General features: G+C 41.8%; 1 long non-coding RNA gene across 3 annotated transcripts in view; it reads left to right on the top strand.

Annotated features, from left to right (window-relative positions):
* The window catches only part of LOC138739386 (uncharacterized), a 263,380-nt gene that overhangs the window by 161,832 nt on the left and 78,586 nt on the right, over positions 1–22,962 (top strand). Inside the window, exon 4 of one of the 3 annotated variants that reach the window (XR_011342209.1) lies at positions 7,524–7,773. The exons of the other annotated variants lie outside the window; for them this stretch is intronic. This is a non-coding gene — a long non-coding RNA (uncharacterized lncRNA). Of the gene's footprint in view, positions 1–7,523; positions 7,774–22,962 lie in introns of those variants that run through there. 3 annotated transcript variants of the gene reach the window in all.

Below are 22,962 nucleotides of genomic sequence, written 5' to 3'. Positions count from 1 at the left end.
ACCTGGGGTGTTCCAGTTAACAGCCTCGCAAAATGGACCCATTAGCCACCACAATAGAATAATGAATTAGAAATAAATGGATGTGGAAGAGAAACTGTTCAATATTCATTTTCCACAATGCCTCTCATATAAACATCAAGGTTCAAGATTCCCAGTGCCTGAGGTACATAAAAACTTAATGATGTTCACCAAATAATGCAGCAATATTGGGTCAAATGTTGGTTTAAAGCTTTGCTAATTTTTTGTAACATCTTTATTGAAGACACACCTCTTATATCATCATTCCTTACCGTTGAATTTGTTAATCAGGCTAGATGTCAGGTCTGTGGATGATTGATGCCTACTAGTATCCTTGTTTTAATTTTGCAGTTGGGATAGTGCGTTTGGCTTTTTTAATTTTATAGGCTGTCATAGCAAAACCGAGCTTTATCCCTACTTCTTTTATTGATATTAATGGTGTCAACAAAATTATGCACTTAATTTGGCAGTGGAGCTTGAAAGGATAACCTTTAGATTTAGATGCAAAAATAATTGTAAAGAATGCCATTGCAATTCCACAATATGTTTATCAATAGTATTTTAGGTATCTGTTTTAAGATTTATAAAACAAGGGAGTATCCTTTTTAAAATATTTTTATTGATTTTTGATTTATAAATCCTACATACAAAGTATTTTAATAAAACTAACCAACTGGTTACGAACCCCGGGCATGCCCATGCCAAACCTTCCTCTAGCACTGCGGAGGAACACTCAGCCCCTGCAGAGGCCTCAAAGAGCATAGCCAGAAGCAAGCCATCCACTTCAGGCCTCTGTTTCTTCCACCATCTCTGGGGAACCAAGGCTCAGAAGTGCTGTCAACCTTGCTTGTTCCAGGGAAACGACCAGGCCAGCCGCTGTTAATGGCTACAGCGGCTGGCCACCTTCTCTACCTGCGAGATGCAATCAGCGGCCGACACTTTCTCGTCGACACCCGGGTCCAGATCAGCGTTATCCCAGCCACAGCCATCAAGTTCCGGATCCGGCCTCGAGGGCCTCCACTCCGTGCAGCCAACTCGACGAAAATCCAAATATACGGTACCAAGACCATCTACTTCCAGCTCGGCCAGCGGAAGTTCTTGTGGAGGTTCACCGTTTCGTCTCTCTGAACCTCCTTCTTAGGTGTCGACTTCTTCCTCACCCACAGGCTCCTGGTCGACCCCCAAGGTAGGCGACCTTCCAATCTGTTCGTCTCAATGACTCCTGCACAAAGCAGCCACAGATGGCCATGGTCAGCCACCCAAGGACGAGTTCCCATCTCTCTTCAAGCTGCAGTTCTCCACTGCCTCACCACGTCACGGGGTGTTTCATCATTACCCCACACAAGGCCCGCCAGTCCATGCCAAAGCATGTCAGCTTCCGGATGGCCTGCTGGTCTCCGGAAGCCAGGCGAGCGTCTTGTCCTTGATAATGAAAGAGGAGTTCTTGCATCTGCAGGAGCTAGGGATCATTTGACGCTCCGACAGACCTTGGGCCTTGCCGCTCCACTTGGTCCCGAAAGCTTCTGGTGGCTGGCACCCCTGTGGAGATTATCGAAGGCTTAATGACGCGACAGTACCTGACCATTACCCGATCCCTCACATTCAGGACTTTACAGCCAACCTGCATGGCACAAGGGTGTTCGCCAAGGTCGACCTGGTACACGGATTTCATCAAATCCCAGTGCACCCCGGGAACATCCCCAAAACGGCCATCATCACCCCCTTCGGCTTGTTTAAATTTCTACGAATGCCTTTCGGGCTCAAGAACGCAGTCCAGACCTTCCAGCCCCTCATGGATATGATGGGCAGAGATTTGAACTTTGTGTTCATTTATCTGGAAGATATTCTTGTCACCAGCAGAGGCTGGGCACTACACAAGTCTCACCTGCGCACCCTGTTCTTCCGACTGGCTGACTTAGGCCTAACAATCAACCCAGCCAAATGCCGGTTTGGGAACGAGTCCATGCAGTTCCTGGGCCATACCATCAAAGCCGAAGGAGCTACACCAGCTGCTATGAAGGTCGCTGCAATCAGGGAGTTCCCACGCCCAGACAACCTCAAGGGGCTACAAGAGTTCGCGGGTATGGTCAACTTTTACAACCAATTTATTCCAGCGCTGCACGCATCATGCAGCCGCTCTTCACCCACATTGTGGCAAAGGACAAAACGCTCGCCTGGTTTCCTGAGGCCAGCAGGGCATTCGAGGCCATGAAAGAAGCCCTCACAAAGGCTACCCGGCTCGTCCACCCACGCACCAACCTTCACACGGTGCTCTCCATCGATGCCTCCTCCACCAGCGTCGGTGCTGACCTGGAGCAGCAGGTTAATGGAAAGTGGAAACCACTTCAGCTGACTTCTTTGTCTGCCAGAACGCAAGTATAGCGCTTTCGACTGTGAGTTGCTGGGCATGTACCTCGCTGTGCGTCATTTTCACTATTTCTTGGAGGGGAGGCCTTTCACCATTTTTACCGACCACAAACCCCTCACTCAGGCGCTCACTATGGCTAGAGATCCCTGGTCGGCCCACCAACAGCATCACCTATCCTTTGTGTTGGAGTTCACCACCGACATTCGGCACAAGGCGGGGAAAGACAACATGGTCACCGACGCGCTCTCCCGACCGGCCATTTGCTCGCTGACACCTGGGTTAGACTACGACCAGCTTGCCCAGGACCAGAAGTCCGACGAAGAGATGCAGACCTTCAGGACAGCCATCACAGGCCTGCAGTTCCAGGACCTCCCGACTCCTCTCGGTGATGATACCATCCTATGCGATGTCTCCATGGGCACCCCGCAACCAGTGGTTCCCCAGCAGTGACAGAGGCAAGTCTTCCACCATATCCATGACCTTTCCCACCCTTCCATCAGGTCCACGGTTCGTATGGTGGCAGAACGCTTCATCTGGCATGGGCTTCGAAAGCACATTGCAGACTGTGTCAGGACCTGCACCCATTGCCAGCTTTCCAAGGTACACAAGCACATCAGAATGTCTGTGCAGGACTTCGAACACATCTGAGAACAGTTCAGCCATGTACATGTGGACATTGTCAGCCCCTTACCCATTTCCCGAGGTAACCACTACCTTTTCATGGTGGTAGACCGCACCATTTACTGGCCTGAGGCAATTCCGATGCCAGATGCCTCCACGAGCACTTTTGACCGGTTGGGTTGCCCGGTTCGGCGTCCCGACCCACCTCACCAGCAACCGAGGCACGCAGTTCTCCTCCGCGCTCTGGGCACAGCTCGCCAACAGATTGGGAATTGAGCTGCATCACACAACGACCTATCACCCACAGGCCAATGGTCTAGTCGAGCAATTGCACCGCCACATTAAGTCGGCACTTATGGCCTGCCTCACCGGCCCCGACTGGGTGGATGAGCTGCCTTGGGTACTCCTGGGCATCTGCTCAATACCCAAAGAAGTCCTGCAGGCGCCATCGGCTGAGCTGGTCTATGATACACCATTAGCTCTGCCCGGTGAGTTTATCAATGCACCTCATAACCCTCAGCAGTCGCCGCACAGTTTACTTCCCTGCCTCCAGGCCCAGTTGGACTCCTTCACACCCCCACCACCAGCTGTATTCCGCAGAATATGTCGTCAGGTGAGGCCCGTCCACAGCACCCCTTCAAAGACTGCATAAAGGGCCGTAGAGAGTCATCGAGCATTCAGGATCCACCTTCACACTGGATATCGGTGGTAAGAGGGAACTGTTTACTGGGAATAGATTAAAGCCAGCACGCCTCAACCCCAACGAACCAGTGGTTGAGGCCCATCCCAAGAAGCGAGGCCGCCCGGCAAAGAAGGACATTGCCGTCGGTACTGGAGGTGGTTGTGTGGTGGCACGCCATTAGGCAGGCAAATCAGTCCCGCATGTCACACATCCGGCAGGGGAGCCGGCCAATATAGTGCTGTTGTGGGTTTCTTCCTGACCTTGGCACCAGGCTTAGAACCCGCACTCTGCTGCCCACGTGACACCCTGATGACATCCGGACCCACGGTCCGGTTCTCAGCCAGGTCTGGGCTGGGAGAATAAGAACAGCAAGGCAGATCTCAATAAATCAGTTTTGCTCACTGAACTCAACCCGTTTGGTTGTGGAGTTATTTAGTAAGCAGAGTAGCCATCGCTCCATATCAATATTTCTTTAAAAATAATTCTGGTTGGAAAATAAGTAAAACTACATTAGACAATCCCTTGATCTAAACAAAGGGCAAGTTCTGTTTAATTTAATTATATGATCTATGACAACTGTATATAAACCTATATTGAACAAGTTAATCTAAAAAAAGGAATAAAAAGAAAAACAAAGAAGAATTAGAAAACAAAAAAAACTAAAACAAAATCTAATCTATCCACTCCCTCTAATCAAGGTTACCTTGTAGAAAAAGTTATAGATATGGATCAAAATACCAATCTTCAGACACTAGATAGAGAATCTCTGGAGCCTCCAAACTTCTTAACTTTTCCAGTCAGGAAAGCATTCTATGAATGCTCCTACATCTTTTCAAATTGAAACTTTTATCTTTAATGTTCCATCTAATTTTCTCCAAGTTTAAATAGGGCATTACATCATGTAACCACTATGTATGAGTAGTAAAGAGTGATCTTTTCCCAAAATCTTCCGAAATTGGTGCACTTCCAAAACACAAGAATCAGTGAAGCTTCAAAAATTTTACATTTCTCACATAATGGATCAACATTTGCAAAAAAATGAGATAATCTAAGTTTAGACATATGTATTCTATGTTCCATCTTAAATTGTAATAAACATTGCCTTGCATAAAATGAGGAATCATTAATCAAGCGAAGAGTATATTCAAATCATGATCCAAACCATTCTTAATGCAGCAGGTCATTATAAATACATGATATTAATCCACCATGAACAAACTGTAAGTAAAAAAAAAAAATCTAGAATAATTGTAATTGAGATTCGAGGAAAATCAGAAAACTTAGATTGAACAAAATGCCTAACTTGTAAATATCGGGAAAAATTGTCTATTAGGAAGATTAAATTTAGCTGACAAATGTTCAAAAGATACAAAGTTATCTTGAATAAAAAGATCTTTATAACTTTTGATACCTAACCTATTCCATTCCTTAAAACCTGTGTCCAACACAGGCAGTTGAAAAAGATGGTTATCTATACTGCGACTGGCAAGAGGGAAACTATTAAAGCCAAAATAAAATTCTAAATTGAGCCAAACATTATTAGATTATGTTGTCAATTTAGAAAAGGAAAAGAGTGAAAAGGAACCTAAAATTTCCAATATAGATGATTTATTTTGAATATTTTATTAAAAATGTTATCTATACATGTAATCATAAATTTTCAAATTTCAGTAATCAAATATTAATCAGTTCAATTATACATGATGGTATAGACCCCCAACCCTCTCCCCTATAGTAAATCCCCATATAGAAAGAAAGAGATAAGAAGAAAGAAGCAAAGAAGAGATAGACAAAAATAGAAAAGAGGAAGAGAAAAGTTCTGATTGCCAAGAAGACAAAGCCCACCACACAGTTCTAACCATTTATATTTTTTTAATTCTTCCAAGCAGGTTAATGAGGTTCTCAAAGTTTAGGGAAAATATCTATAAATTTATATCCATAGTTTGTAAATATGGGTGCCAAATTTTCAAAATTACATCATTTTTATTTCTTAAATTTTAAGTAATCTTCTCAAGGGGACACATCTATGCATTTCTGTATTCCACCGTTCCATACCCAGATGAGAGTCCAATTTCCACTATAAATTTTCTTGCTAGTGCTAATGTAATATTTACAAATTATTTTTGATATATAGTTATTTTCAATATTAGTCTTGTCTCTACAATATTATTTAATAAAAATAACATTGGATTTTGTGGAAATTTAATTCCTGTAACTGGTTCTAAAAAATGTTCCCAATTTTATCCAGATAGGTCTCACTTTCGGACAGGATCTAGTAGAGTGTTAAAAAAAAAGTACCTATCTTCTGGTGACATCTAAAACATTGATCTTGATAAATCTGACTTCAATCTATTTAATTTCTGTGGCATTAGATATAATTGATGAAGAAAATTAGATTGAACTAATCTAAACATTGATTGTATTTGTCATTCTGTCTCTAATATGTCTTTGGGTGATAAATTGTGAAAGGTTTATTCGAGTAGATCACATACAAACACTTATTTGAAATGCTGGAGCTTTGCCTAATGCTAGACATATCAGGGCCTCACACCTTTTGCAAGAGCTTTGAAGAGTGCTCAAGAGACTTCACTAATGGATTGTTGTTTACCAAAGGCAACATTTGAAAGAGAATGTTGGAGCCTCTGCTGTCTGGAAGGAGAACTTGCTGTTGTAAGAGGGTCATGTGGTTTTTCAAGCAGAGGGAGTCAAACAGTCTTTCTCTCAGAGAGAGAGAGAGAGAGAGAGAGAGAGAGAGAGAAAGAGATGGACGGAGATCACTTGTATAGTGTTATAGCCAGCAAGAGCAGCTGGAACTGGAACAGGACAAGCTGGCAAGAAGCCCCAGTTTGGAAGATGGCCTAGTCAAAGCCCTTGTGGTTCATGCAAGAGGAGAGGACTGGCTGTCTAATGTTTCATTTGGAATAAGGGAAACAAAAATTAACTCTGTGGTGACCTGAAAGAAAGAGATTATCATCTGAAGAACCCTGAAGGGCAGGTTTTGTCAGCAAGACACTGGAATGGCTGATGGAAGTAGATCTGTTGTGGATGTATAGTAGAATATTTTCTAAACTATGTGATAGAATTTTAGATAAAATCATATCTATATTAAGTAATGAAATAGGATGCACATTCTGTTAATTATTTCCCTTTTTATGAATAAGTGATATACTAGCCTCATTAAAAGATGAGGGAAGCTTCTCATCCCTAAATCATTCATCAAGCACAGATCTTAAGTGAGGTACGTCATTTGGAGAAAGATTTATAAAATTCAGCAGGAAAACCATCTGGCTTGGAGATTTACCAGATTATAAGGAGAAAATACCAAGGGATAGTTCCTCCTGAGAAATAGGTGCCTTCAAACTTGTATGCTTATCCTGAGATAGGGTGGGTAAGTTAGTTCAGTCTAAAAACTTTTGACATCTTATCCAAATCTTGTTAATTTGCTTTTAACTGAGATTCCCTTCAATTGTCCTACCAATATCTTACCAGATTTTTCACCATGAATATAAAAATTACTTTTACTTCTCAACAATTGTTGTTCAATAGGATATGTAGTGAGAAGATAAAATTTGGTTTTGAGTTTTACTCTTCTTTTGTATAATTCCAGATTTTTATCTTGAGCAAATAGTATATCAGTTCACGTAATCTAATTAATTAATTCAATCTTTTTTATTATCCTTCTTCTTAATATTTGCTGTATAAGAAGTAATTTGTCTTCTCAAATAAGCTTTCATTGTATCCCAAACAATCAAATTAGACATCAATGGGGTGGAATTAGTAGTAAAGAAAAACTGTATTTGCTTCTCCTAAAATGTAAAAATTCTTTGTCTGCAGGTATAGTGGAATTAAATCTCCATTATCTTTTTGAAAATTCAAAATCAAAATACAGTGGAACCCTGATTTAACATGAATTTGGATATAACACGATGAGTTATTGGACCCCAATATATACAAGGCATGTGCTGCTTAATGTGCACAATCCGTTCTTTAAGATGGGGTGTTAGCAAGTCCATTTTAGAAGGAACAGTACCAGGAATGGCCACCCTGTGGTGCAACGGATGTTTACAAGTGGTGCATCTAAATGATTAAGTACAGTAATGTTTATCTGGGTGGATGGGGGGATGAGCGCTGCTGGGAACAGTGGGGTGAGTTCTGCCATGAACAACTGGGGAGGTGCTGCCACGAAAGGGAGGGTGAGTGCTGCCGCAAACAAGGAGGAAGGTTGTGCTGCCAGAAAAGGGGGGAGTGAGGGCTGCTACAAATGGGGTAGGGGTGTGCTGCTGTGAATGTTGGGGTGTGGGTTTCTGCTGTGATTGATGTATGTATATATTGTTCATAGTGAAACCTTGATTTAGCTGTTTTATTCACAATGCAATTTTTGGGACCCTAACTATTGCACTATATTAGGGTTCCACTGTAACAGGAGAATGATCAGATATAGCTATTGCTTGGTAATCACATGATTTAGTCCAAGAAATCAATTGATTGTTAATTATAATATAATAAATTCTAGAGTAAGAACAATGTACATTCAAAAAAAAAGATAATTCTCTGTTAAGATTTTAAAAAGCCCATTAATCTGAAACACCAAAATATGACAAAAAATAAAAGCTGCTGATTTAGAATGAGTACCTGATCTTGGGGAAGAGTGATCTAAAATCGCATTTAACCAACAGCTAAAGTCACACCCCAAGATCAATGAGTAACAATTTAGATCAGGTAAGGCTGAAAAAAGTTTTTAAAAATGGAGGCTTATCAGTATTTTTGGCATAAATGTTGGCCAATATGTTACATAATTGTTACACAATTGATGTATGTGTATCCTACATTGATCACACTGGACAATGATGATTTGCTTCCTGAACACTTTTGGGTGTATTTTATGGATTTTGGGCTGCTATCACAAGAATCACCTTAAATTTTTCCTATCATGTACTTTTTTTTAAGCTATAACCTGTTTTTTTTGTGATTTCCTGTCATATTTTAAGTCTACTAGTATATTGCCCACAAAGCAATCTGTTTTGGTCAGCCCAAGCATCCCTGGGCATGTATTTAGTGCAGGTGCTATCCAAATGTTACCTTAGGCCTGCACATGTATGGAAGGCATTGAAAGATATTGCTGAGAATTTTCTTGGCACAAAACTGATTGACATACAAAACCATGAAATGCAACATGCCATTGAAAATTAATTTTCTGCATCTTCACCAGGATATTGCAACCATGGAAAAGTGGTATCAGGGCAATTAGAATCCATCAATGCTGGCCAACTATTGTTGAATACTGACATGAGAGGCATCAAATGAAAATCAGGGGCAAAACATTTTTAAATCAGTTGAACTAATGCAATGTCCCAGCATCATTATGCAATTAAACATGCTAAATTCAATAAAAGCTAATTTAATATTTCTCCAACTCATCTTGAAGTTGTCTATTATAATTCCCAATTTTTTTTCAGGAAGCAAACCTTTTATATAAAAAAAAATTTTGAACAGTGATTATTTCTTATAGCTAATCTAATCTGCCGGTAATTCTGCTCAGGTGGTCCATTGATTGTGATGCAACTTAAAGACTGAATAACACACATAGGTCTTGCAGCAACTTAACCTTGTTCTATCATTCAATCAATTAATTATTTCTGTTTTCAACAATATTTACTTAATTTTGATACCTTTACCCAATAAAAATGCATATCTCAGTCATGGAATTTCAATTAAACAAACAGCCCAACAGCCATAGGTTTTTGCAGAAGAAAGGGGAAAGTGTGTTTTGTGATTTACTCCTAAATAGTCTAACTCTAAAATTCTGATTATCCTCTTCTGTTATGAATCGCTTAGTCAGGTAAATAGCTTCTCTTCTTATAATCTTCCAAAACCCATAGAAGCAAATCTTAACCATGAAATTTCACTAATCACTGACAATGCAAGAAATGTATTCCATCTTTCACATGAAATCAAAACCTTTAAAAAAGGAATACTGAAAAAAATTGCTAAATTCTGGTCTCAAATCCAAAAATAAGTACTTTTCCTAACTAAAAATCTATAAAGTTTTGCCATTAGGTGTAGCTAGTGGACCTTTATTTATAAAATGTTTTAACTTTTTAAAGAAACATGGAAACCTTTTATTGATTACTTTCATGGGATATAACTGGTGTTATTCTTTCAATTAAATCTTTCTTCGTGGACATAATTAATACTTGCTGATTTTGTTATCTGTAGATGTGGACCGGAGCTATGTTTTAAACTATTCAACAGATCCTCGGTATAGGCCACCCAATTGATTAATTTTTTAGTAGATTATTTGGGTTTATATATATATATATATATATATATATATATATTATAATGTTATAAATATTTCTTTATCTCTGTTTCCTTGGGCTGTAAAGTATGTGTCTTGGCTATATAAATATATAGTGCAATCAATTTAATGTCCTGCTGTGTGGATTCTACAAAACATTTTATCCTTCAGTTCAAATTATTTGTCTGTAGCTTTAGGACTTAACCATATAACCGTTTACAGAACGGAAACAGGCCATGTCGGCCCTTCAAGTCTGTACCGGTTCACTTGAACAACTCCACTAGCTCCTCCGCAAACTCCTGAGGAAGTAGAAGCTTTCTATGAAATAAGTGAATCCAATGAATCAAAAAAGGATTTGGGGATAAAGATTGGTGTAGTCAAGAAAATACTTCATACAATTAGATACTCTTCACCTTTTTAGGCAGTCCCTCAGGCTCGAAAATGACTTGCTTCCACTTTAATTTTATAGATTCTGAGATGACTGTAAAGACCAATTTGGCAACCACACACTTCTCCACAAATGGGGCAGGCAGGAGGTGCCTGAAATGGTGGTGGCTAGTTTGTGAAGTGGTCATTTAGAAGTGAGATCCAATGAATGGACGTGAGGCTTTCAATACCACCCCAAATGATCCTTCTTCTCTTCAGTTGCCATAGATCAGGGATTCCCAGGAGTTGGTGAATGTTGTATATTATCAAGCAAGCTATGAACATATACTTGAATCTTTTCCTCTCCATCCACCCAATAGATCTTGAAAATCATAAATTTAAAAAGAGTCCAGACCAGAAATGTTAACTGTTTCTTCTTTACAAATACTGCTTCATCTGCTGAATGTTTCCATCAATTTCTGCGTTTAGCCCAAAAAATTATTCTCTAAATGAATGCACACATACATTATTTGCAACATTATATTATGCTAAATCAAGGCTATTTTTAGATTATTGTAGACATTAATGTGCATTGAAGAAACAAAATTATAAAGATGTTTGACAATCACCGAGAAGCTTTAAATGGTGATCTTACTTTTTTAATTGGGAGCAGAGACAAATAAATAAACAGTAAGACAGTGTAGATAAATTTAGCCTGGAGGAGTCTTTATGCATGACTGATTTCCTGACTTAATTTGTTATTGGGATTTTTTTTTACAGCATTAATGGCACCAGCTAACTGCAAGCTTTTGTTACAATGAGGAGCATGAGTCATAAAACTACATATAATAATCAGTCTGCACAGACTTATTTGGCCTTTTCACATTAGCAACCCATGAAACTGGTGTTTGAATGACCCATGTTGAAATACCAGGAAAACCATTCACACTGGACCATGAAATTCCAGGTCTCTGCACCCTTTAACATTAAATAACTGGTATTATGAACTAAAGGGGGCCTACCTCCAGTGATGATGTCCTGAGTGACGTATTACATATGCGCAGGGCAATTAAATTGTAGCGGGAATTAACCACATACACATACAATTTATAAAAGAGTGTGGGAAAATCTACTGCAGTGGGCTGTTCAAACTGAGAACAAACCTACTGACCAGTTCCCTCCTAATCCGGCAGATGTAGTGTCAAATCTTTGTGCTTTGTGATTGCCTTCACAATATGGCAGACCTAGTGTCAAATCCAGGTCCCTGAGTCTACAGGCGACCCTGTCATATAACGGGCCATCCTTCACAGTGCCTGTTATATGTTTGGAGATTTCCTCCTCGGCTCTTATCAAGAGGAGCTCTGTTATTTTTTTTACACCATCTACTCTTGACTGAACCTTCCTTATTTGGAGGATTAAAGGTATTATCTCTTTTGTAGATATATTTGCTGATGGTGGTTTGATGTCTTTTGAACAACTTACTACCAAATATAATTTACCATACATGAATATTTTTAACTATCTACAGATTAGAAATTTCCTGAATACAGTAATGTCTAATTATCAAGCATTACAACAACCAGATTTACTTGACATTGTGTTCTGGTTAAACCCCTTTCAGAAGGGTTTAATTGGTACTATTTATGCTCTTATATTAAATTTGAGATCAATCCCCATAGATAAGATTCAACAAACAAGGGAATCAGAATTTCAACTAACATTATCTCCTGAAACATAGGAAGAATTACTAGACTAGTTAATATTTCTTTGCTTTGTGCACATCATTCTTTAATACAGTTTAAAATAGTTCATAATTTATCTTTAGACATATAAGCTCTATCTTGCATTTTTCCTAATACGAGCCCTACTTGTGATAGATGCAATACTGAGGTGACTTCATTGACTCATGTTTTGGTCATGTCCCATGTTAGAAAAATTTTGGAAAGATTTTTAAAGCTCTATCAATGATGCTGGTTATTCAGTTACAACCTAACCCCTTAAATGGTCCTTTTGGAATTACAGATGTAGGTTGTTTACCTACTTCTGCATATCGAGTTATAGCTTTTTCCACACTATTAGCTAGAAGAGGCATTTTACTTAAATGGAAGGACTCTGATTCTCCTACATTATTTCAATGGCTTTCTCGTGTCTTTCTTAAATCTAGAAAAAAATCTGAAGCCTTACTTTAGATACAACTACTAAATTTGAAGAAACATGGAAACCATTTATTGATTACTTTCATGGGATATAACTGGTGATATTCTTTCAATTAAATCTTCTTTCGTGGACATAATTAATACTTGCTGATTTTGTTATCTGTAGATGTGGACCGGAGCTATGTTTTAAACTATTCAACAGATCCTCGGTATAGGCCACCCAACTGATTAATTTTTTAATGTTATAAATATTTCTTTATCTCTGTTTCCTTTGTTAGGAGAATTATTTCTAATAGGTCACAATTTCATTCTTTGGAATTATGATATTTATACTATGTAGACTTGGGCATAACATTTTATTGTGTTATTTGTATTCTCCTTATGCTCTGCATATTATGAAATGTTAATAAAAATATTGGAAAAGAAAGAAAGAGAGGGGTTCCTGTAACCCTGATCTCCCCCCCCCCACCAAGTTGGCCACCATTATCACAACTACTAAAACTACACAAACACTACATGTGTCATATCATGTCATAGGTCATGTTAAGTCAAATGAATGCTACACTAACACCTACACTAAAAACCTCTGAAAAAAGAACACTGGCCTTAACTACAATGAAACACTGCCTTCTCCACGCCCCCCCCCCCACCACACACACACACATAAAATAAATATTTCAGCCTGGCTTGAACTGTTGGTTGACAAGCTTCATGATGAACAGTATAAGTATTCTTAATCCTCAGGTGATACCTTCTTGGTATTATCCATGCACTCAAATCTCTCACTCTTACCTGATAATGAACACACCAGTATCCTGGTCTGCTTCAGCCTTAGCTTTAGTGTGCCCAGGAAAAAATTTTGATAACAAGTTTCAAATAAAGTTAATATTTTAATTCCTTCATAAAAGGTCAGGAATTCATGCCCATCCCCATTTTTAGATTCAGATTTATTGTCAGAGTACATACATGGCATCACATACAACCCTAATATTCTTATTTCCACGGGCGAGGCAGAATCAGCAGTCCAAAAAAAAACTGACAATGTACTGTAGAGCGTGTCGAAAGAACCAAAGACTTGTTGATCCAAACCAAGGCTTTTATTAACTAAAAGACTGGAGCATATCACAAGTAGGTCGACCAGTCCAGAATGACCTAGTCTGGCTAGGAGCAATCCTACACTCTCAGCTAATCACAGTCTTCCTCACTACAATCTGTACATATATACATTGGTGTTAGAATCTGTACTATCACATGTACGTTTGTAATCAAATAAAGAAATTGAAACAGTTGTCATTGACATATCCACACCTGCCTTGTGAAACGTCTTTCTGATCTGTTAGACGTATGTTAGGGAATTTTTCTTCATTATGATGAGAATTATTCTGTCATCAGTAGTGGAGATATTCCTTGGAATACCAGTCCCTTTGCGATTACTGAACTCATCAGTACATTCTTTCTTCTTAATGATGTTCCAATGATGTGGATTTTGGTAATCCTAAGGCTTGGTCTCTTTCTGTTTTATTCTTGTTCTTTTCAGCCTCATAATGGCTTCTTTGACTTTCATTGGCACAACTCTCATCCTTCCAGTTGAAAAATGGCAACAATGGACTCCAAAGGTGATTAAAAGCTTTGAAGCAAGCCAAGCTCTCTTATACCTGCACCGATGAGCAATTAAACATACCTGACTACTCAAAACATCTGTGAAGCAAAATGTCCCAAACATTATGTCACCTGAAATGAGAGGACTATATCTAAAAAGTGTTTTAATTTCTACATGATTAAACATAAATGTATACAAATAAAGTTGAATAAAATATGGAATGTGCTCTTTAATTACGTAAATTGTTTGATTACAAATTTAAAACTGGAGCACAGGGGCAAATAAAGGAAACAAGTGTCTTTGTCCCAAACATTATGGAGGGCAATCTATGTTCTACTGAGTGAATGAATACTTTGCACCGCAGTGTGCATACTGTTGCAATGGGAGACCCTGTGACATTTTGATCGATATATGCCGGGCAAGTCACAAAGGTCATACGCTAATTCTAATGGTTTGAAATTCCTCTCACCTTAGTGAAACTGTTTTTGAAGAATCAGCTACTATTACAAGACCATCTCAAGTTGTATGTGTGGTGATATGTAATTACACCACTAGGTCACCAGGGGTCATCCTGGTGACCTTGTATATAAAGCAGTCCAGAGCTACAGCCTCGCCTTCCAGGTTTCTCTTGCAAAGAAACAAGACACCTTAGTGTACATATTAGTTTATTAAAGCTCTCTGGTGTGGTTATTGTCAGTACAATTTAATAAACGAATATCATAGCTACTAGGATGGAAGCTGCTTCTGCATGCATTTCCGACCACCTGGAGACTCTTCCTGAGGAATGGAATCCGGGGATGACCAGCACACATGTGCATCCAAGGACAGAGATGGTGAGGGACTGCTGTACTGGAATCGTGGTGGAATGCGGGGAAGACCACAGAAGTACGATAGGGCAGGTAAGAAATAGGCAAGAGCCCTGCCGGTACAGGTGCTGCCGACCCTAAACCCCGGTCTGATCAGAAAGGGGCCACTACAAGCGCGGGTGGAAGGATCTCCACAAGTCGTGCTCCCGATAGCCATGTATGTGCAGAATTCCCAACCACTCCAGAGCCAGGGAAAGCAGACACCGCTACCATCACTCCCCCAGCAGCAGTTTCCCCAGTACCACGGAGACCTGATGCCACTACCAGCGCTCCCAGAACCAGTGATATTGTTCTTGTTATTGTCCTTGGTGCCCAGAGGCAAAGTCTCTGCAGCCTTCGGTGACCTGCCTCTTTGGCATGGTGCTGGTGTCTCGACTGGGGACGTCGGGATGAGGTATGCCTCCGTCTTGCCTCTAACCTCCAGTTCAAACGTGGCCCTGTTGTTGCGGATGACCCAGAATGGACCCTCGTATGGCCTCTGAAGTGGTGGATGATGTGGATCCCTGTGAATGAAAACATATTTACAGTCCTGCAGGTCTTTGGGTAGGTTGGTCCTCGCGTGTCCATGTCTGGAAGGTGGAATCAGGGCCAGGTTGTCAACTCATTCCCTTAGCCTGCTGAGGAACACTGCAGGGTTGTCTTGCTGTCCAACTAGGGATGGTATGAATTCTCTTGGGACCATCAGTGGAACTCCGTAGACTAGATCGGCTGAAGAAATGTTGAAGTCCTCCTTGGGTGCCATGTGGATGCTCAACAGTGCCCATGGTAGCTCGTCTACCCAGTTGGGTCCTTGGAATCTGGTCATGAGTGTGGTTTTGAGGTGCCTGTGGAAGCACTCCATCAACCCATTGGACCATGGGCGGTAAGTTTTTGTGTAATGCAGTTGGGCACCCCACAGGCTAGCAAGGTCTGATTACAGACTAGAAGTGAACTGGGCCCCTCTGTCAGATGTGATGTGAAGCAGTAACCCGAACTGTGCCACCCAGGACGAGATGTGAGCCATGGTGCACAAGGTTGTGGACGTGTCTGCCAGTGGGACTACTTTTGCCCCCTGGTGAGGTGGTCAACCATTGTGAACAGATAGAGGAAACCCTGGGATACCGGCAAGGGTCCTACTATGTTCATGTGGATGTGGTCGAATCTTCATTCTGCGGGCTCAAAGTGATGAGGTGGAGTCTTGGTGTACTGCTGTACCTTGGTCATTTGCCACTATGTGCATGCCTTTGCTCACCTGCTGACTGGTTTTTGAAATCCATACCACACATATTTGCTGGCCAACAGCCGGACTGTGGTCCTGATGGATGGGTGAGTCAGTTGTGGACTGTCATCTCCAAGCCGCTGAGATGATGGGTCTTACATGACTGGTGGCCACGTCGCACTGGAGGGTGGTATTACCTGTGCCGACTGGGATGTCCTGGAGCTGCAGTCCCGATATGGCAATCCTATATTGGGGCATCTCCTTGTCTTTCTGCTGCACCTCTGCCAGTGCCATGAAGTCCATTCCCCTTGATATCATGTGGCTACTTTGCCTGGACAATGCGTCGACCACCACATTGTCTTTGCCGGAGATGTGCCTTACATCTATGGTGTACTCCAAGATATTAGACAGGTGTTGTTGTTGGCAGGCTGACCAGGAGTCTGAGATTTCAATCAAGGCGAAAGTCAGGGGCTCGTGATCTGTGAAAGCCATGAAGGACCTGCCCTCTAGGAAGTACCGGAAGTGGTGGATGGCTAAGTACAGCGCCAGTAGCTCTTTGTCGAAAGCACTGTACTTCAGTTCTGGAGGCCACAGTTGTTTGCTGAAAAAAACCAATGGCTGTCGACTTCCTTCAATCTCCTGCTCCAGAACTCCACCGATCACCGTTCCTAAGGCAACCACTGTCAGGATCATTGGAGCATCTGACCTGGGTTGTGTCAGGAGAGAGGCATCCACCAGGACTTCCTTGGCCTTCATGAAGGCTTCTGCTGACTCCTCATCCCAACTAATGTCCTTTGCCTTGCCTGCCATCCAGGGGAACAAGGGCCACATGATCTGGGCAGCTGAGGGGATTAACCTGTGATAGAAATTGATCATCCCCATGAACTGCTGTAGTCCCTTGGTTGTGTTGGGTTTGGGGAACTTCCGGATGGCCTCCACTTTACTGGGTAGCGGTGTGGCTCTTTCCCTGGTTATCCTGTGGCTCAGGAAGTCGATGGCCTCCAATCCAAACTGGCATTTGACTGGGTTAATCGTCAGGCCAAACTCACTCAGTTGGGTGTAGAGATTGCGGAAGTGCACCAAATGTTCCTGTTGGTTCCTGCTCAACACCAAAATGTCATCCAAGTACACGAAGGTGCCGTCCAGGTCTCGGCCCACTGCGCCCATGAGTCGCTGGAAGGTCTGTGTGAAATTCTTTTTCCCGAACGGCATTTGGAGGAATTCAAAGAAGCCGAATGGAGTGATGATGGCAGTCTTGGGGATATCTGATAATATCCCCGCATGAGGTCCACCTTGAAGAATATCCTTGCCTCATTCAGGTTTACCACAAAGTCCTGGATTTTCGGTACAGGGTACTAATTCAGTGTTGTGGCCTCATTGATCTGGCAATAGTCGCCACATGGTCTCCTACCCCCAGCTGCTTTGGGTACTATGTACAGGGGAGAAGCCCATGGGTTGTCTGACCATTGTACGATGCCGAACTCCTCCAGTTTCCTGAATTTCTCCTTCACCAGCTGGAGCTTCTCCAGAGGAAGGTGTCTTGCCCTTGCATGGTGTGGTGAGCCCTGGATCAGGATTTGATGCTGTACTCCATGTCGGTGAATTGGGGGTTAGCACTGCAGGCCCCTTGTCTGATCTTTGTATGAAGTCCTGGTGGAGTGCTGAGAGCCTGGTGTCTTTGGGGGAAAGATTTGAAAAGTCTTAGTGTGGACCAATCTCCTTTCCTTGAGGTCTACTAGCAGGCTGAGGGCGTGCAGGAAGTCTGCCCCAAGGAGTGGCTGTTCCACTGTGGCCAGCATGAACACCCATGAGAAGAGGTGCCACCCATCTGCAGTTGGACCTTGCAGGTACCATAGGTCCAAATCGTGCTGTTATTGACAGCCCTCAGCATGGGGCCTGACTGCCTGTTCCTGGTGTCCTGTCCCGATGGGGGGCAGGATGCTGACCTCTGCTCCTGTGTCCATGAGGAAGCATCATCCAGAATGGTAGTCCCAAGTGTATAGGAGACTGTCTTGGTGGCCAGCAGTTGTGGCCATTAGCGATGGCTGGCCCTGGCGTTTCCATGAAACATACATGGCGGCTGGCACAGGCAGGCTCCAGTGCCCCATCTCTGGTGGTAGAAACACCACTGGTCATCTGGATCACCTCCTCCAGAGCGCTGCTGTTCTCTCAGTGGCTCTGCACAGATCTGACTGAGGGATTTAATGGCAAGCCCCATGGACGCTGAGCACTCGCTCTTCTGTTTCTGAGGACTCGTGCTATGACTTTCCGGGAGTCGCTGAAATCCATGTCATCCAGGAGCAGTTGGATGTATTCGGGCAGTTGTTGCAAGAACGCCTGCTCGAACATGATGCAGGGCTTGTGTTTGGCCAGGAGGGCAAGCATCTCATTCATGTGGGCTGATGGGGGACTGTCGCCTAGTTTGTCCAGGTGGAGTAGACGTGTCCCTCTCTCACACCATGGGAGCCCTTCCAATGCGGGCTCCTGGATGAAGTTGGCCACCCAGCCTGCTGTGAGTCCAGGGCACTCACCATGTGGTAGTACTGGGTGGATTCAGCTGTGATCTGCCAGATCTAGAACTGTCCTCAGCCTGGTAAAACCACACCCCTGGTCGATTCGTCCAGAAGGTCAGCAGCTTGAGAGTGACCACGTTGACTGCTGCCTGTTCACTCATCGCTGGGTTGAGATGCCATCTAAACCATTGGGTTCACCAATTGTAGCCGCATGCTACATGAAATAGTCAGGTTAATCTCTGAGTTTTATTAGGGCTCAGGCGTGACTTTTACATTTGCACTGTTCCCGCTATTTCGCCCCCCCCACCCCCGGCTGACATCACAACATGCATAACCAAAGCGGGTTTCCCACACGCGGGTACTTTCCTGCATAACAATACCCTTCTTCCCCATGCACTGTCCCTGTCTGTTTGCTGCGCAGGAAGGCCAGCACCATTTTGGGGTCACTGGCCTTTAAGCTGTCCTTGCCGTTTGCTCATTGGGACCAGTGCCGCTGCGCAGGCTGCTGGCCTTTGGTGATGCTCGCTGCCCGGAGCGCTGGCTCGATCGCCGTCACAGCAAGCCGCCACACTATTCCTTTAGGGTTGTGTCTTTCACTCTATATTGCCTCTCATTATTCCTTAACATGTAATATTGCATTTCTTTGTGTTAAATTTAATCTACCAATCCAGTCAACCCATATGTGTCTGAAATCTACTACTAACCTTGTCACAGATTACTACATCTCCAGCTTTATGGAAAAACTGAGGTTCCACAATGATTTTAGAAATATGTACTTTTGGTGGAGGATGATGCACAATGTCATGGTGTTCCTTAGCTGCAAGGATTCCCAAACCTTCATTTTCAGATACATTGATATCTGCATGCAGGTAGCTGCTCACTTTCGAGTAGTGATTGTGATTCCTTTATTTGAAAATAAATCTGCTGTGCCTGGCTATTTGAAAGATTGCTCCCAAATTATCAAGGTTAAATTCTTCAGCCTAGTTTTAACAGTTAGAGATATCAAATGTCATAAATTCTACTCAATTGACAGGATCAATACTGAAAATATTTTTCAATAAACTTTTCAAATTGTTGACAGATTAGTCCTGTCAAAACCCTTCAAGATCATAACTGTCCTTTGCACTCCACATAGTTCTACCATTCAAAGAGACCTTAAAGCAGGGCAGAAAATTATATAAACATTGTTTCTGAAAAGGTAATGTCGCTCCTTACAGATGGATAAACAGATATATTATCTATCTGACATGAAGCTAAGTAAATGAATGTCCAATTATATAGGACCCTGGAGAAACCATATCTGGAATATTTTCTGCAGGGCTGGATACAAATTTAGTGATTTATGATTGTTTTATGATTTCAGATTTATTGTTAGAGTACATACATGACAACACAAACAACCCTGAGATTCTTTTTTTCCTGCGGGTGAAGCGGAATTACAATTCATCTTGTAGCTAGTGCAAAACAAAAACAGACTCAGCGTATACATGTAAACAAATAAAGAGAGAGAAAAAAGAATCCTTAAATAAATGCCTGATTGAGTTTGTTGTTGAGGAGTCTGCTGGTGGAGGGGTAGCAGCTGTTTCTGAACCTGCTGGTATGAGTCTTATGGCACCTATATCTCTTTCCTGATGGAAGTGAGAACAGACCATGTGCTGGGTGATGTGGATCCTTGATAATTGCTGGTCTCCAATGGTAGTAATCCCTGTAGATGTTCTCAATGGTGAGGAGGATTTTACCTGTGATGTCCTGGGCTGTGTACATTATCTTTTGCAGGGCTTCCTGCTCAGGGGTATTGGTGTGTCCATACCATATCATGATGTAGCCGGTCAGCACACCTTCCACCACATATCTGTAGAAATGTGCCAGGGTTTCCAATGTCATACCAAATATCTACAAACTCCTGAAGAAGTAGAAGCGTTTTCTTCACGATGTCATTTGTACGTTGGGTCCAGGAAAGATCCTCCGAGATAATGACTCTCAAGGACCTCTCCACTCTGATGCCCCAATGATCACTGGACCGTACACCTCTGGTTTTCCTTGCCTGAAGTCAACAACAGTTGTAATCGAGGAAGTGCAGTGAAGGTTCACAAGATTAATTACTTCTCTGGCAGATTTGTTACATGAGCAGAGATTAAATAGACTGGGACAATACTTTGCTGAATTTATAAAATTGAATGAGGTGGAGGATAAATGTGTAGCTGAAGGGATAGAGCAAGGGGCAGGGATTCAAGTTTCTGGATCACTGGGACCATTTTTGGGATAGACCACCTAATGCTGAACAAGAACTAGAGGAGCAAATTTATCGGGAGATAGCAGATATTTGTAATAAGCACAGGGTTGTGATTGTGGGAGATTTTAATTTTCCACATATAGACTGGGAAACCCATTCTATGAAAGGGCTGGATGGATTGGAGTGTAAAATGCATGCAGGATAGATTTTTACAGCAATACGTATAGGTACCAACTAGAGAAGGGGCAGTGTTGGATATACTGTTATGGAATGAGATAGGTCAGGTGACGGAGGTATGTGTTGGGGAGCACTTTGGGTCCAGTGATCACAATGCCATTAGCTTCAATGTAATTATGGAAAAGGATAGATCAGGGCCTAGGGTTGAAGTTTTCAGTTGGGGAAAAGCTGGATTTGAGGAAATGCGAAAGGATTTACAAGGAGTGGATTGGGGCGATTTTTATAGACAGGATGTAGTAGAGTAATTGAGGTCTTTTAAAGGTGAGATTTTGAGGGTACAAAATCTTTATGTTCCTGTTAGGTTAAAAGCAAGGGTCAAAAGTTTGAAGGAGCCATAGTTTTCAAAGGATATTGGAAACTTGGTTTGAAAAAAGAGGGGGACCTACAATAAATATAAGAAACAAGGGAAAAGGGAGATGTTCGGAGAATACATTGAATGCAAAAAGAATCTTAAGAAAGAAATTAGAAAAGATAAAAGGAGGTACGAGGTGGCTGTAGCAAACAGGGTGAAAATAAATCCATCCAAAAGGTTTCTATAAATATGTTAGTAGCAAAAGGAGAGTGAGGGATAAAATTGGTCCATTAGAGAATAAAAGCAGACAACTGTGTGTGGAGCCAAAAGAGATGGGGGAGATCTTGAACAATTTATTTTCTTCAATATTCACTAAGGAGAAGGATATTGAATTGTGCGGGGTAGAGGAAGCAAAGAGGGTAATTATGGAGACTATAGTGATTAAGAAAGAGGAAGTACTGGAGCTTTTGAAGCATATAAAGGTGGATAAGTCTCCTGGTCCCGAGAGGATTTTCCCCAGAACTTTGAGAAAAGTTAGTGAGGAAATAGCAGAGGCTCTGACATTGACTCTTCAAATGTCATTAGAGATGGGTTTAGTGCCAGAGAATTGGCGTATTGCACATGTGGTTTCTTTATTTAAAAAGGGTTCGAGGAGCAAGCCTAGCAATTATTGGCCTGTAAGTTTGACATCTGTAGTAGGTAAATTAATGGAAATCATTCTTAGAGATAGTATATACAAGTATCTGGAGAGACAGGGTCTGATCAGAATACTCAAGATGGATTTGTGCATGGAATGTCATGTTTGACGAATCTTGTTGAATTTTTTGAAGAGGTGACAAGGAGTGTTGATGAAGGAAAAGCAGTGGATGTTGTTCAACAATGGCTAGAAGGGAAATGCTAGAGAGTTGTAGTGGATAACTGTTTGTTAGGTTGGAGGCTGATGAGAAGTGGTGTGCCTCAGGGATCTGTATTGGGTCCAGTGCTGTTTGTCATATACATTAATCATCTGGATGATGGGTAGGTAATTTGGATTAGTAAATATGCAGATAATACTAAAATATGTGGAATTGTGGATAATGAAGATGGTTTTCAAAGATTGCAGAGGGATTTGGACTGCTTAAAAGAGTGGACTGAAAGATGGCAGATGGAGTTTAATGCTGATAAGTGTGAAGTGCTTCTTTTTGGTAGGAATAATCAAAACAGGACATACATAGTAAATGGGAGGGCATTGAAGAATGCAGTGGAGCAGAAAGATTTAGAAATAATGGTGCGTCATTCCCTAAAGGTAGAATCTCATGTGGATAGGGTGGTGAAGAAGGCTTTTAGATGCTGGCCTTTATAAATCAAAGCATAGAATACAGGAGTTGGGAAGTGATGTTGAAGGCATTAGTGAGGCCAAATCTAGAGTACCATGTGCAGTTCTGGTCACCAAATTATAGGAAGGATATCAACAAGGTAGAGAGAATGCAGAGAAGATTTACAAAAATATTACCTGGGTTTAGTATCTAGATTAC

Source organism: Narcine bancroftii, chromosome 7, assembly GCF_036971445.1.
Source record: "Narcine bancroftii isolate sNarBan1 chromosome 7, sNarBan1.hap1, whole genome shotgun sequence".
NCBI lineage: Eukaryota > Metazoa > Chordata > Chondrichthyes > Torpediniformes > Narcinidae > Narcine > Narcine bancroftii.
Note: the sequence above shows the minus strand (reverse complement) of the source record. Positions and strands in the feature narration are given on the sequence as shown.